Below are 11,826 nucleotides of genomic sequence, written 5' to 3' on the forward strand. Positions count from 1 at the left end.
ATTGTGTTGTGAAGTTCTATCCAATTCATAATAAATGCATGATGCTTAATTTCCTTACTTAACATTACTTTACCTCGAAGAATTTGTCAAAACGTATTTTGTAGTACATACCAGGAGTAATTATTTAATCACGCTCTCTGATGCCTCTATCGTGTTCATTGCACTTACTAGTAGAATTTTAAAGCGTAATTTAATTTTTTTTATTTGCTTTTTGCCAATCTGTATATTGATCGTCCCAATTGTTTTTATGCTTGATGCTTACAAACAAATCAGTGTGGCGATTACCGACCTGTGATTGGTGACTTAGAAGGTGCTTCTGCTTGTGATCATCGCGAATCAATCGCCGCTTCTGCTTGTGATCATCGCGAATCAATCGCCGTTTCTGCTGGTGTCAACGTTCGAGGGTGAACTGACACGTTAAGGGGCCCGCCTCGTCAGGGGTGAATGTGTGTTGGTGAGGCGAGATGATAAGTGCGACGCTCGCTGGTGCTTCTAGCGCGGTGTCTCCTCTGGACTGGCGCGCAGTCTTCTCGTCGTGCATATTAGCGGTGACCGTAACATTATGTGGCCGAGAAATGAAGATAAAGGTGTAATGCAAGTCCCTCAAGTGCTTTCAAAAATCTCTACCGGTTGTTTTACGCCTAAAATATACTCTGAAAACATGCGATTTAGCCCTTTTAACTCTTCTAAAAATACAGTTTAAATACTTAACCCAAAAACAAAAGTACCTTTCGGCCCTGAGCGAACTCTTAAATGCTATTCGTAAATAGGCCCCACTCGGATATCTTGAGTAGTTTTGAAATCGCGTTGTTTTTCCTGAAGCTCAGCGCACCGTATGTGTGCCCGGGTGGGCGGGGGCCTTAACAGCGGCCAAATGAGATTCCCTCGTGTTAGCTAATCTAGCACGAGACCCTTTGGTTCGCTCATGAAGACTTGTTAACTAAGCAAGCAGTTGTCACTTGTAATTCACTCGCTCAGGTTATCAGCCAACGTACACAAGCTCGTTTGGTCGGATCAGCTACCTTGAAAACTTGACGTCATGTGGGCGTGTGTCTTATGGTACTTAAATGTGCCAAATTCGTAGTGGAAAAATTATTTATGTTAAATTGTGTGTTGTTAGTTTTCCTCATTCAGTCGAAGAAAAGCCTGCTTCAAAGTTTCACGCACAGCTACAAAAACAAGTTAATGGGCAGACCTCATTTTCTTAAGGCCAAGTCTCACGTGAAGAGTTGGTTATTTCATTTTCTTGTCATTTCTATTATTCGAGGGCTTTCCCTGGAAATATTCTCTGATAGCGTTCTTGAAAAACCCCTTTTATTGGCACACCATTTTCAAATAAAAATCAGACATTTTTTACAATGTATGCCTAAATAAAAATATCTAATATGAAACAATAAATTTTTGTTATTTTACTTTGCCTCTTTCACCACAATTTGTTTGTTTTTTTCCTTTGAAAATATTGTGGTATAACGGTAAGTAATTTTCTTATTCGTTTCATTTTTCTAACAATTTAGTACGCATCATATTTTTATAACCAGTTTGTTCCTACTTATAACGTCATAAATTTTAAGTCCGTACACTTCCCCATAAGGACAATGTATTTATTTCCTGCAAATAATGTTTCACAAATGGTACATCTCCTGCTTAAAACGTTTGCTTTCTAACATTCAATAAATGAAAAAAGTTTTAAAAACCTAACTATTCCAACACTTAACCCATCTGTGAACTTCAACACGTTAAAAGGTTTACTTTACACTTTACGAATGTTTTTGTTTACAATCACTCATTGTTAAAACAGGATTGTGTGCAAACACAAAATGTGTGTCAGAACACTAAAGCTATATGTTCGTGCAGGCTATATTTGTGTACTAGCTGCCCGACCCGGCTTCGCACGGCTATACTAATGGAAAAAAATTTTTGCCACATCTCCCATTTACAGTAATGGTAAATTTAAAAAAAAATTCAGTGAACATTTATTACAATGCTGTATAATGTACCAGAGAGAAAATGAATAGCACCGATGGTTTCCCGACTCGTGCACGCAAGGTACAACTGATGTACCCGTACTTCGCTACGGCAGTCTACAGGCAGATCACTCTTGCGCCGCTCATTATACATGTCCCTCCTTGTGGGTACGCCACTGCCGCGCGATGCCCGTTGCCATGGAGACGCAGAAGACATGAACAATGCAAAATCCTGTTCTCATGCAGACAACGTACCCACTGTTGCCTGGTTTTAACCACCCATGGGATCTAATTTTCGGAAAATGTCATCCTGCGTAAAATAAGGAACATTACTATGAAGTTTCAAGTCTGTAAAATATATATACTTGAAAAAAAGGGCAATTTTTGATATTTCAAGAACCCGAAAAATTTCAACGGTTATGAGGACTGCATTAACAATGAAATAGTCGTTGCCATAGAGACGAATGAAGCATCAACAAAGCAACAGCCGTTGCCATGGTGATTTCCTACCAAAAACTGGAAATTTGGATATATTACGCCCCCGAAACTCCCCTTGGGATCGGATTTCCGCAGAATCCGTTCTTAGTGAGCGTCTGCATCACAAAATGAGTAACTATGCTAAATTTCAAGTCAATCGGGTGTATAGTTTTAGAGATCTCGTGATGAGTGAGTCAGTGAGTGGTATTTCGCTTATATATATATATATATATATATATATATATATATATATATATATATATATATATATATATATATATATATATATAATATATATATACACACACACACACACACAAGTCCTTGTCAGAATTGTAACGGGAGAGGAAAATTAATGATGGTCCGAAAAATTAAAATTAATTAAAAATAATAAAAGTAATTCTAGTAAAAGAAAAAAAATAAAACACAGAGAGAGGGAAAAAAAAACAATAGTTTAGGTTTGCGACTTAAAGTGATAAAAAGTATTTAAATACTAATTGAACTCTTATGAAGGTACTGATTGCTTCGTTGTTAATACCACACGGTGTTTTTTACTTGTATGGAAAAATTAATAATGATAAGGCATCTAGTGCGTGGCAACAATGCAACTTCTAGCGCCTGCGGCATTGTCAACACACACTTCGTACGTGTACTGCATGTTGTATCTAACCCCCTCCAACGCATTTTATTCTAAATTGGACTTTTAGTAAGGATCCGTAATGTTATTGATAATATAATATAGCCTATAGCCTTCCTCGATAAATGTACTATCCAACTATGAAAGAATTGTTCAAATCGGACCAGTGATTCCTGAGATTAGCGAGTTTAAACAAACAAACAAACTCTTCAGCTTTATAATATTAGTATAGATTCGATAAATCGAAGATATGTTGGCACCCTTGTCTTGGAAAACAAAATCCTTCAATTTCTTACCATTCTAGAGTGTTTTCAGTAGGACGTTCGTAGTACCAGAATATTTCAGTTGCCAAATATCCCGTGATGGACAAAACAGTTTTTTGACATGACAACGTCTAATAAATCGATGAACGCCGGCTGCACACACGAAAGTGTCCCGTTACGCACATTGTCCCGTTACGCTGTGTCCCGTAACGCTCATTGTACGCTTGCGCCGCATCTATCTCTCTTCCACTCGATTGGAACAACCATCGATTTAACTTTTTCGAGGCACATTAAACTTTAAACACTCCCATTCGTTTCCTACTTTTCCTATCATCGTCCTATCCTTAAAAGAATATCACAGATTGGAAGAAGTTAAATAGCAAACGTGTATAAAAGTTATAGTTAAAATAATCTCTTAGTTAAAGTAATAAACATGTTTGAATTAATGAGTGCAAATAAAAGTAAATTTATCAATTAAATTTTAGATTTCATTTCACTCCTTCTTTGTATCCATACAAAATAGTTTTAATTCAATAAAAATGATTCAATTTTATTCATAAAAGTATGCAATCATTTTATCAATGTTTTGTTATGACGTTGTCACGTTAAACTATCGTCCGTAAACCGACTTTACAGACAACCAATTTTTTTATTGCTGAAAAACTGTTTTTTTTTTTCTTTCATTCGTAGTTAGGTATCCCAAAAATACAAATTTTCAACAAGCGAAAGAATTGGAAATTGACATTCCCACTCTAAACGTCATCATCACGAATCGTGAGAGATAATTTTACAGAAATTTGGCAGCGTGTCTTAAGACACATAGAAGCTGGAAGCTTCATGAAGAGAAAACAGATGTTGGCTTGGTTAAGCAATTTCTAGCATCGAGTGTACATACCAGTGGTTTTAACATTAAATTTGATTACATAGTTTGATGAGTATATTGGTAAAAAGTTCACAAACATTGTCAGGAGCTTAATTATTTATAATTCCTGCATTGGTATTTTCACGCGAATAAGTCTTTAAAATTGCTTCCATAGTGGGAGGCAATTCAAAAAACGAATGATAACAAAATCGGGGGATACAGTTTGGTGCTGCAGCTACATATATATCATTTCCATACAAAATTAAATTACACCACTGGATAGCTAAATGATCAAAGAATTCGTCACGCTAAGTGAGGACTGTGACGCATCGCGCGCTTTGGAGGGGGAAGCGCCGCTATTTGGAGGGTCATTTTGCTGCGTTTCGATATTTCCATTTAGTATAACTTTTGACTCGGAGAAGCTACGACATTCATTTGGGTTTCAATCGCCAGCTCTCGTCAAAATCTATCGATGGCATGTATAAAATATTAGTTTAACATAGTTACAGTGAATATATAGTGTTAAAATATAAAAAAAATGATAAAAAATCCAAATCAAAAATTTTGTATAGAACATATTTCCTGTTACGTACACGTATTCATGTACAACACACGGCCGTGTCCATGACACAGCCACACCACATTTTTCCTTATGCCCACGTGAAAGCATTACAACAATGTTCTACTGTTACTGGTCGGACTCTCTCTTGGCGCAAGTTACAACTGTCGCAATTACACAGGCCCATGAAGGTTGCAAGACAATTTATGAAACATTAGTGTAATATTACTTGCATAAATAGCTTGTGATCTGTCAATCTGCACTTGTAGGTGTTTTATGTCTACTTGTAGTTTTATGAAACCACTTTTCCTTATTTTCCACAGCTACAGGGGAATTTACTTGCGACTTTTAGACCTGTTCTACGAAACAGGGCCCAGTCCTCAGTTGTTAGTCACCCTGATGACGGCTGCAGCAAGAACTCTGCACCAACGGGACTCGAGCCAGATGCCAAGAAGAAGCTACTAACTTGGGCCACGAACGCCTACCATCTAAAAATACAGTTCGTGCACTAAAGTATGTCCCGGTCATAAATCTTAATCGTATGTAATGTAAGTGTTGAGTGTTGGTTCAAGGTCACAATTTGAGTAACTCAAAACAGATTAAGATAAGCGTTTCATTTTTTTAACAATTTAGTTCGTAAATAAATACAATATTCTAAACCCATCATATTTTTATAACCAGTAGAACCCTTTTATAATTTTTTCCTACTTATTACGCCATAATTTTTAAGTCCCTACATTTCCCGATAAGGACAATGTATTTAGTTCATGCATATAATGTTTCACGAATAGTGATTTGTTGTTTCCTCGCTTGCAGCGCCACCTATGTTGAAAGAATGGCTCTTTCCCCAATGGGTAGAGGTTGAACCTGTAAACCTTATTTAGCAACAAGATGGAGCCCCTCCCCTATTGGAATCTCTTTGTACGAGAGTGGTTGAACGTCGAAGTCTCTGGCCGTTGGATTGGTCGTAATGGTCGAGACGACAGAGCTCTCTTTCGCTGGTCTACACGTTCACCTGACGTAACGTCATGCGATATTTTTCCGTTTTGGCTTTATCATATATCGTGTTTACGTTCCTCCGCTAGCTAATGATTTGCCAGAGTTGTCACAATTGAAGAAACCATTGATTCCATTACTCCGGACTTGTTAACCAAAATGTGGGAAGAATTGGACTATAGGTTGCATGTGTGCCATATAGCTAAAGGTGCACATGTTGGACATTTTTAAGATAAACTAGGTTAGTTTACCTTCAGTTTAATGTATGATTTGTTGGAAATAGTCTAAATTAAACTGTTGTAATAAACCATTGAAACTGGTACATGATTTTATTGACATCCTGTACAATAGCAACACAGGTTTTGCATTAGATACATTTTAACTATCACTAGGCATGACCACCAGAGACATCGAAGACGTGGGAGGGACAAAATTCCCAGGGGGGAGGGGGGGTTATAATGTCAACTGTTTTTAATGCATGAGTTTGTGATAATAGAATGAAATTACTAGTCTATTGATAATATTATAAATTTTACCAGTTAACCTTATCGTTGAAAAAGCAAACAAACTGCATAAAATTTAAAGTGTATGCATCAGTTTTATTTCTAGTTTAAAAACACGAGACCGCGTTTCTTCATAGTACGACAAGCTTTCGTGGTTAGGACTAGAAGAAATATGAAAACTAGACAGCCTACTTCTCTTGAAAAACTTTATTCATTCGAACTCCCAATCGTCTCTAGATAAAATAGTTCACTTCCTGAATTCCAGTCACAATATCTGTGCTCATTCAAAGAGCAACTTGTCTTTGTTGATTCTAATACATCCCTTCAGCGCTTGGTCTAAATCTTTCTCTGAAGCTGCAATGCGCGCTTGGAATGCAGGAAAATATCTCAACTAATATAAAATATTGCCAACGGGAATAAGTAGTGGATATGACCTAAGGATATTTTTATGATCTTTGAACTTGTGTGTATGCTTATTTAAATATTTTGTCATAGGTTAACACTTTAATATTAAGTATGACGATGAATGGCTTTTTGTTTCCTATGTATTTTGCATGGGTTATATTTTCATTTTTTTTTTTAAATGTATTACCTACTGACCTGTGTAAACTGTTAAAAAATTATTAATTTTGATATCAGTTACATGCAGTTTAATATGCGTGAATGATGTTTCATTACTTGCTAGTAATTGGTTTGTTTATTTGGTTTGTAGTATTGTGTTCTTGTTTATTGTCTTTTATTAAGTTTGGCTTAGTTATGTATGTTTGTTTTGTTATAACTTTACATTTAATTATACATGTCTGTGGTGGAGTTGACAAAACGCCACACCTTAACTTCACTACGGAAAATATGTCTATAAATAAATAAAATATATGCGCAGGTCACCTTAAGAGTTATGGCTGGTAACGTTCACAGACTTCAGATTTTTTGATTGAGGGGTTGGAAGTAACAAAAACTCGACAAAATTATTCCCCCCCCCCTCCCCCCCAGACCTTATTTTCTCTCAACGGCTCTGCATTCCAAAGAGGATAATTTTTTGAAAGAATCACGTCATTTGTGTTCTCTTTGTCCCGTTTAAAGTTTTAAATACAAAATTACGTATATCCTGTGCTAGTCACTTAGAGTTCAAAGTTTAACATAACGCATTTGTAAATGGATAATGCCATCTTACGATGGGAAGCCTTCACTTCACAGACGAGAGAGCCACACCCGAAGTTCCCCGAAGTTAATGCTCGCTTTTTTTCCCGTTCTATCTCATTGTATAAACCGGTGTGGCATTAAATTTTGCGGTCGATTAGGATAGGTTAGCTACATTATAAATACTTTAAAACATTGTGGATGGTTGGTTATACTATGTAAGTATAGCTACATTAAAATTACTGTAAAATCATTTTATGGTTGCTTCGCAAATAACTTTTTAATATGTAGTTATCCAGGGCTAGGAAAACGATTACATGATTTCACAGTATCTTTAATGTAGCTATCCTAACCAAATAAACCGTCCATAATGTTTTAAAGTATTTATAATGTAGCTAACCTAACCTAATTGACCATTAGTTATGAGTTACAATGAACAAAAAAAACCGAAGATGCACGATCGGGAGTTTGGCTCTCTCGTCTATGAAAAGAAGGCTTCCCATCCACATTAATTAGGAGCTAAGTGATTGGTTGCAATAGATCGAAGTGCTACCGGAGATTGATGCCGTCAATTAAAGTTAATCCAGACGTACGTCAACATTTGTAGCCTTTACAGATGCATTGAGACGAGCCATATGATTTTGCGTTGTTCAGAGAAATAAATAACGATACCAGTTCAATTCAAATCGTACGCAATCTGTTCGCCTCATTTCCTGTTGTGTAAAAAAAAAGCATTACATCCAGCTTCACTTGTTAAAATAATTAATTAATTTCTTAACGGCTGGTTGGTTATAGCCTTGTTCATGGGAACGATTTTTTTCTAACCTTAAAAAAAATTGCATCTTAAAGGTGTCAGCCATTTTTTCTTGACCTTCTGAATAGTTGCAAGTCGCTCGTAACCTTTTGTGTTTTCTTGTGGCCTTTCCGGATCTCGTGTCTCTACGTTCAGTGTTAATGTGACGATAGTCGCTAATTGAACCAGCCGACAGTGTATTTGTTATCGTAAAGTGGTCAACTTGGAACATAAATATTAAAACATTGCTTAGAAATATATTGCGAGGAATCAGTAAACACAAACAAGCGACCGAGGGAAATACATTACTTTTTGATGCACCAGGTTTGCTTCTAAAGGATTCGGAAATCCGTGACAAGTTCACGACGCAATGCCTTGAATTGCCGAGTGGGAAAAACATGACGTGGAAATTTGGCCAATCATAAGCAGGAATTGATTAAAAATATTTTTTATTATTTTCATATATTATATAAAAGTGGTAACGCAAAATATAACAAACCAAGTGGGATTGTAGTATAGAATAAGATACCTTAGGTAATAAGGGATCGTGATCTAGACTAGACTAGACTAGACTAGACTAGATAGTGCCATACGATACCAAAAGGTTGGTTTCACTAAAAAAATATATTTTCTGCAAAAAAAAGCACGTAAATGTACCCCGCTTTAAAGCCCTGTGAGGATGTAGGCAGGGGTGATAGTGACGTAAGCACTGCCATGTTGATGTCAATAATGTTGTTGAATCGCGCTGCATACTAGTTTCTCATTGAATGCAGAATTTGTTTAAAATGATTCTTTAGTTAAGGCTGCACGAGTAAAGATCGCTTACATAATATCCGCAAACAGCCGTTACCAATTTGAACTCTCGAATAATAAACAAAGAGGAATAATGAGATATTACTGTTACATTCGTCAGCTTGGGTCGAACCGAACATGAAAGGAACTATGTTGGTGTAACAAGGCGAGCCGTGCGAACAGAAATGGCGGGTAGTAATAAAATCAATAGGAAAACAAAAGCACCACGTCCTTGGCCTTATACCCCCGAAACAGGAAGAGTCCACAACAGGACAATGGGCCAAGCTGATTCCCTTTTTTAAAGTAACTACTTCTCACGACGAACTTCGTTAAAAACAGACACGAGAATGACTGCATCTGGAGCGAGATGTGACGACTCGGATAGGTTAATGGTGCCGCAGGGCCCATTTTAACCGAAAGGGCTTAATTACTGCATTTCATTAATACATTTAATTCAAATACCTTTAGATACTTGAAGAGGGGGGTGGAGGAGGTAGAGGAGATACGTGCAAACGACAACACATTGATAAATCAACCAATCAACGTGTTCTCCATTTTTTTTTCTATGGATGCAAAAGCTGGACCCTTGAACAAAATCTAGAGGAAAGAATTGATGCTTTTGAAATGTATCTACCACGCATACCCTGGATACTGAAAATCTCAAAGAACGACTTTCTTCACGGCATGAGTAAGCTTAAGAACGGCTGCTCACTGTTAAGCAAAAGAAAACTCAATATCTAGAGTACATTGTGAGAGGCGAGAGATACCAGCCATTGCAACTGTCACTGACGGGAAGAAACAAGGGAAAATGTCTGCTGGGAAGATGACATTCGGAGAAGGACGTCTGGAGAAGCTTCCCATGCTATTACATCACGTTTAGAGCTGGCTATGTGGACCGCCAATGTCCATTAAAAGAAAGCCCGTTAAGAAGTAAAAAAAAAAAAAAAATAATTTTAGAGTATCATAACTAATGTCTACTTTAGGATTCGACTGTATTGTTAAAAACCTACGTGTGTCTACACACGGGCACGTCTGCGTACATTTGTAAGGGTTTTACATGATCAGCCTCAATATCACGTAGAGTAACGCGAAATTGCATATACATGGAGCGTATAACGATGAAATCCACGTCATTTATTTGAAAATTTGCCGGAAGGGTTATATGTTTCTACTCTAGTAGTACAGTAGCGGATCCAGAGGGGGGGCTAAGGGGCTCAAGCCCCCTCCAGAAAGCATCTGGGTCCACTATTGTTTTAGTGTTTGCCTTGATAAAGCCTAGCCTCAGCTGGGTCAACCCCCTCCCAAACCAAAATCCTGGATCCGTTACTGCTCTAGTATGCTATTGTTGGGGTTTTATACATAGTTTCATAAATTACACATCAAACTTGGTTTCGTGTGACATGGAAAAATGCTTGCGTGCGTACAAACGTAATTTCTCTCGGTGATAGTTCATGTAAACTCCGACAGTTGGAAGCGCACAGACGTGAGCAGGAATGGATTGAAGTTGTAGTTGGCCGTCATACAAACATGGGAGTTAAGCAGGGGAATATATCCCCCCTGTCACTACACAAGCAGACGAAGACAGCCCAGGAGGCGTGCCTGCACGTACCTGGCTCCGAGCAACAGGGCAGTTCGCCTGCTCGTGGCGCCGTCTCCCCGCGGCAGGTGCGACACGTCCGCGCCGAGTCACTAGCCAACACGCCACGCCGCTTCATCCACCACGCACTGTCGCTGTCCTAGCCTCCTAGCATCCACCCCGGCCGCGCTCCGGATCGATACAAGCGCGCCGCACGCAGTCGATACCTATCGAGGCGCCAGGGTTGCCAACACCCGCTCAGCGTTGTTGCAAGTCGGCCCGGAATCACCGTTTATTAAACTGTGATATTTACGAAAATAAACACACATTGAAAATCAATAACTAAATAAAAGGGCGTCAAAATTAGTTTAACGCGCCTCATCAAATGTCCTATCATTTAAAAAAAAAAAAAAATCCGTTGACGTTCTTCTCTGAGCACTAGCATCAGTCGGACCGAGCCGAGACGCACTCGCACTCCCGGTCGTGAGCGCTCGCCGGCGGCAATTACCATCAGCGCGACCTAGCCCACGTGACGCGCGGGGCTGCGCGCGCAGCCGTACACCGCGCCGAACAAGCTTTCACCGCGCCGCGTCGCGTGACCGCTCGGTCCACACGGCCCGGGGCGTATCTCCTACGAGAAGCCTAGATGCACATCAAGCTCTGTGCCTGCCCGAACACGCCCGAATATTCACCTTCGGCCAACCTCGGGATTTGTTTTATTTTTGCGCAGGAAAAATGAATTCAAATATTAAAAGTGGTCGGTTAGGTTAGCTACATTAAAACACTTTAAAACACTATGGACGGTTAGTTTGGTTAGTATAGCTACATTAAAATAAGCAAAGAAATATAAATATATATAAATAAACCCGAGGTTGGCCGAAGGTGAATCTTCGGGCGTGTTCGGGCAGGGACAGAATTTGATGTACATCTTAGGCTTCCCATCTCCTATACGCCCTTGCATACCGGGAAAAATAACTTGGATTTTAGGTTGTAGCCGTGTCCTTGGCCAATAATTCGCCGACGTTTCGGTCGACATTTGCAGTCGCCATCATTAGGGAACAGTTACCTACTGAGTTACCTACTGTAGGTAACAACTCCCTGATGATGGCGACTGAAATGTCGACCGAAACGTCGGCGAATTATTCGCCAAGGATACGGCTACAACCCAGAAGCCGAACGACTTCAGACAATGGCCGTGGAAGCCTGCGAACATTAAATACAACTGAGCTTAAGTTAGAAAATCCTCGACATCCACACATAAGCTCTA

General features: G+C 38.8%; 1 protein-coding gene across 1 annotated transcript in view; it reads right to left on the reverse strand.

The window, feature by feature from the left end:
- LOC134539383 (synaptic vesicle glycoprotein 2C-like) overlaps positions 1–11,046 on the reverse strand; it is a 134,135-nt gene extending 123,089 nt beyond the window's left edge. Inside the window, exon 1 of the mRNA XM_063381373.1 lies at positions 10,593–11,046. The gene's annotated coding sequence lies outside the window, so the exon portion shown is untranslated. The remainder of the gene's footprint in view (positions 1–10,592) is intronic.
- Between the last annotated feature and the right edge of the window lie 780 nt (positions 11,047–11,826).

This window comes from Bacillus rossius, chromosome 15 (genome assembly GCF_032445375.1).
Source record: "Bacillus rossius redtenbacheri isolate Brsri chromosome 15, Brsri_v3, whole genome shotgun sequence".
Lineage (NCBI taxonomy): Eukaryota > Metazoa > Arthropoda > Insecta > Phasmatodea > Bacillidae > Bacillus > Bacillus rossius.